This window comes from Alosa alosa, chromosome 5 (genome assembly GCF_017589495.1).
Source record: "Alosa alosa isolate M-15738 ecotype Scorff River chromosome 5, AALO_Geno_1.1, whole genome shotgun sequence".
Taxonomy (NCBI): domain Eukaryota; kingdom Metazoa; phylum Chordata; class Actinopteri; order Clupeiformes; family Clupeidae; genus Alosa; species Alosa alosa.
In genome coordinates this window covers 30895129-30900858 of record NC_063193.1, presented here as the reverse complement: position 1 = coordinate 30900858, position 5730 = coordinate 30895129, and positions in this window count along the sequence as shown.

The following is a 5730-nucleotide window of genomic DNA, read 5'->3' as shown; positions in this document are numbered from 1 at the left end:
CACACACACACACACACACACACAAACACACAAACAGCTCAGTGCCAGCATACACAGTAATCATACCCAGCACACATTGATCAACACCTTGATCATGCAAATTCTCCATAGACACTATAGATTTATCATTTATATCAATCTCCACGAGTGTCACCTAATGTGTATTTGTTGGGATTAGTCTTTGGTTTTAGTTTAACACCTTCAGATATTTACAATATATAATATATATAGTGATTTCATAAACAAATAATTAAATAGTTGATTTGAATTTAATTGAATTTATTTAAAATTAATTGGACTTAATTGAAATTAATCAAATTGAATTCAAATGATGTCAAATGTGCTGGACTAAATAAGTGCAGGTTGTCCATAAATGACAGAGATGATACTGTGCATGTGTGTATATGTGAGTGAGACAGGCTCATATGATAAACACACACACACACACACACACACAAGCAGATAAAAGTCAGGTGCATATTGAAGCCTGCCAGACATACACAAATCATCCTGCCCATTCAGGGTTATGAGGGTCACGGCTGTAATGAAGAGTGTGTGTGTGTGTGTGTGTGTGTGTGTGTGTGTGTGAATGCGTCGGCCTGCTGATGGACATGAGGGAAAGTCGATGGGAGGCGTCGATGAGCTGGCGGGGTGGACATACACAGAACTGGCCGAGGCGATGATTGACATTTCTTAACCTGCAGGGCTGTGTCGGGGTGTCAGGGCATCAGCCAGAGTCAGGACACACACACACACAAACACACACACACACACATACACACACACACACAGACACACACAAACACACACACACACACACATATGCAAACACACACACACATGCACACACAGACACACATGCAAACACACACACACAGACACATGCAAACACACACACACACACACCCATGCAAACACAGACACAGACACATGCAAACACACACACACACACACACAGACACATGCAAAAACACACACACATGCAAACACACACACACACATGCAACACACACACAGACACACAGACACAAGATAGAAAAAATAACACGGAGTAACATAAAAATATATCAGTTATAAATAGTAATGTTGTTGAATAATATTAAATAGGCTTTGAAATCCCCTACCTACAGCACAAGGAATTCACCACCTTATCTTGTGTGTGTCTGAAAAATAAAAGTGCTTCATTGTTCTAGTTAGACAATAACAGTGTAATGCAGAGAAATGCACATAGTTTGGTTTGTTTGAGTAGAATGGAAATTGTGAATTTGATTTTCACCATAGAATGTGCATCATGAAATATTTGTATACAGCAGAAATGGCCTTTTTATGTCTCCATGTGCATGTCTTCACATATATTTAAAATAATTTCGCCCGTTTTTATTTGCGGCAACATGATTAAATAATTTTCTCATTTTTCGCTGCAGTGCTGTGATGAATGTTCCATCAGGTAAACGCCTGAATCGTTCTGCTCTTCTCTCCTTCTCCTCTCCTCCTCTATCCTCCACTCCACTCCTCCAGCCCTCTCCATCTCACACTCTAGTTACTGCACAACCAAAACTCCTCCAACTTTTTTTTCTCCCCTCTGTGTTAGAGACAGGTGCTTTGAAGGTAGACAAAACTGCTCCGAGAGGCAGAAAGCGAGAAAGAGAGAGAGAGAGAGGAGGGAGGTATGGGCCTTTGGCAAGCTCTTCTCTCCTCTCTTCTCTTCTCTTCTCCCCTCTCCTCTCCTCTCCTCTCTACTCCTGTCCTCGGCAGCTGTGTCTTGACAGCCCGGTGCGGCAGCTCTGCTGAATTATATCCTGCGTCTAATTATTTCTTTTCAACTCTTCACAATGAAAGACTGACTGCGCTGTGTCTCTCCGTGTGTGTGTGTGTGTGTGTGTGTGTGTGTGTGTGTGTGTGTGCGTGAGTGTGAGTGTGAGTGTGAGAAGCAGGACAGCAGCAAAAATGCCCCCCTGTAAAACAGAAAAAAGTGGAAAGAAAGACAGTAAAAAGCCTTCATGCTTCTGACACAGACGTGTGTTGGTGTGTCAACATAGCACATTCGGTGACGTTGGGTGCTGTAATGAAAGAGATCTTCAGACGTGGAGCGGAACACGCACGCCTCTGTTTTCTCCGCACCCACGCTGAAGAGTGTGGCAGCAGCTCCGCACCAACTCTTTTATTAGTGCCTCAGCTTCTGCGGAGGATTTTTGAATATTAGCCACAACCTTCCATAATGATTATTACAAAAAAAATCTAAAGACAATTCAAAAATGTTTTTATTTATTTTTTATTGTCAAGATATTTTTTGTTCAAATGATTTCCCAAATAATTGAAAAGAAAAATAAATGTTTCAAATTTATGCACATTATTACACATGAAAAAAGCTTTTACACACAAAAAAAGAAATTCAGCAATGCATATTTTTTGTTGCTGTTGTTGCTCAAATGTTGGATAAAAAACATTCTAATTTCAATGCCAAAACTCTGTTATATTGTTATAACCCTTGTAATTCTAATTGTTCTCTCTTCCTCCTCTCTTCCTCTCTGCCTTTCCTCCCCCCCTCCTCTCTCTCTCTCTGCTCCCCCGCTCTCCAGCAGCAGCCAGGCTGAAATGGCCCTCTCTTCCTCCTCTCTTCTCTCTCTGCTCCCTCGTTCCCCCGCTCTGAAAATGGCCTCTGCTGTCGTCTGGTCACCAGAGGGTAGCATTGACACAGTTCTGCATGAGCTGAGCTCCGAGGCGGAGACAAGCGGCGGAGCTTGAGAGAAGAGCTGAGCTGAGATCTGAAGGCTTGGCGAGAGAGTGAACGAGAGAAGAAAGAGATGAGAGAGACTGGGACTGGTGCGGCAGCTCGGGGGACAAACGGGCTGCTCATGTAATTGAGGTCTCGGACCTTTTACGCGGCCATGTATTGGTTTGTATGGGGAAATGTTCAAGGAACAATGGATTTCCATAAGTGGATGTAAAATTGTATTTGGGACTAGCTGCGGCATGCTAACCGCTCTCTAAACAATGACAGAGACCGGCCGCTGTGGGCTTGGCGGGACGTGGCTTGTAATTTCTCCCCGCTGCACGCTCGGAACGGAATAGAAAGAAGCATTCGCCTTAAATACGGGAGCCGGAGGCTCTGGATTGGCTTTTAGGAGAAGGCTCAGTCTGTTAGACTCGTTGCAAGAAATGCACACATTTTCCATGAAGTCAAACACTATTTAAAAGAAATGAAATAATTTAGTCCCTGAAAAAATACGCATAAATAAACCACTGCTTCTATTTTAAAGCAGTAGTAAAATATGCAGAAAATATACAGGATGTAACTCAGAGCATGTAATTTAAAAACAGGTTGATTACACATTTTAGGGATATTTTTTATCACTGACAAGTGAATATATTTGATTTCGCCATACTGAAAGGGAAATCTCTCAGAAAAGGTAAACACATTTTGAAGGGCCGTCAACTGTAAGCACACTCATCATAGTGTGTGTGTGTGTGTGTGAGCACACTCATCACGGCTGACGGCAAACGAACCACACAAACACCAGGTCACAATTATTACCTCACCGCTGTACAAATTAATCCCCACCAATCATTAATCAGCTCTGGGCTCTTCCCAAATAGCAACCTAATAAGCCTGTGACTCCATTTATCTTCCTATCGGAGGTGAGATGTGTGTGTGTGTGTGAGTGTGAGTGTGTGTGTGTGTGTGTGTGAGTGTGAGGTGAGTGTGAGTGTGTGTGTGTGTGTGTGTGTGTGTGTGTGTGTGTGTGTGTGTGTGAGGTGAGACTTTAAAGGAAGAGCGGACGGCACCTCATAAATAAAGGTTACACATTTGCATGTTCGGTTCATCATGAATATTGCATCCTGTGTACATGAAAATTCAAACACCCAGCTTATGAAATATGGCCAGGCAGGATAAACTAGTACACATGCACAAACTCACACACCCACAAACACATACATACACACACACACACACTCACAGGACTCCATATAGAGGCATAATGCAGTCTTCCTTTTGATTAATAAAGAACGAAAGAGTAATTTGACCTGCCGGAATGATCTGCCCTTCAAAGGATCCCTAATTCTTGCGGCTATTGATTGCAGAGAGGAGCGGCGAGCATCACCGTCAACTCCGAGGGACGGAGAGAGGAGCGGCGAGCATCACGGAGCGGCGGGCGGGGGGCGCTCTCAGACCCCAGCGGACACTAACACCGCACGCTGTGGAGAGAGTGTTAGAGAGCAGCTTCAGCAGCTGTAGCTAGCACCTTTAGAATTAAATGTGAATATTGTGATTATTAAGCAGATGCTGGACAAGTATCAGCCCAAAACAAATATTATAATGGGTTCTCAAAATAAGAACTCACTGACTTTTTATATGAAAAAATATTTATTATTTTATGTAGTATAATAAAGAACAAAATATATATTTTTACTTGCTATTAGTCATGGAATTTCAACAAAGAAAACCGATTTTCACAGTAATTTCTGCAAACACAGATTTTCATATTATTTTAATTTTCAACAATCACCACATGGAATGGAATGGAAAACTAGAAAATATTTTTTTAACAATTATTGAAACTAGAAAATGTAATTCCAGGGAATTCCCATTGCATGTAAAGGTAAAAACGGCTGTGTATAACATTACGTACAGTATGATTATTCAGATTGCATAGACTTGCAGCATTCTTGAAAACCACTCACTTGGTTAGATGTTAGCTGAGAGTATATGACAGTCAGTACAAATAAATGGTCAATTCAATATTGATCAACATTTGTTTTAATACAGTACTGCAGAAACAGCAGAATGATACTCAGAATACACTAATGAACACTTAACAACCAATGCAAGCTTGAAGTCAAAAAATCAAAGTTGTTGAAACCAATTTTAAAGTTAACCAATAATGATAAGGGAGAAACAAGATGTCTACTATATTTGCATTCTTACAGAACTTGATGATGCCAATCATATTATCCTGACAGATCTATTTATCAGTTTGAATTCTGAACTGGCAGCAACAGCTAGAGGCCTCAGTTAATGATAATAGGTCAAATTTGATGGTGATATACTGAAGAATAAAAGAGTCCTTCAGATGATCAGTTTTTGACAGAACTTAGGTTAGAATCTTAATTTCCACACAGCACATAAAAACAGAGGTCTAACAGCACAGCTAAGTTTCACAGATGTTACAGCACCGGTATGATTCAAAGGTATGAATGGTTGACAAATATGATTCACAAGTATACAAGTTCCATATAGTTAGTATAGTCCTCACACAACAATATAGTTATCAGAATGTCTCAGTGTAGATCTCGGATAAGTCTCAGTATGGTTAAATGGTATGTGCACAGATATGTTGAGATATGGTCACATGTTTGTAAGAATGTATGTTAGTAGGAATGTTTCTAGCAACATTGTCAGAGATGTATGGTTGACAGGTGTGCACACAGACAGGCACACACGTAATGTCATACATGGTCATCACCACTGGTCTGGTCTGGAACCTAAAAGACAAAAGCAAACAAGTTTAACAGTTATGCCAAAACAATACAAGGAATGTCTGCAATTGTCCTAACAGTAGCCTATTCATGGCTTTCATAAGGCCCCTTTCCACAGGAGTATTAATAAAGCACCAAATGCATTCATAATCTAGGTGCTTGATTGTATACACCTGTGGAAAGGGACCTGATGAAACCCATCAATAGACGAACTATGATAGCATACCGTGATAGTGTTTACTTAGGCTACGT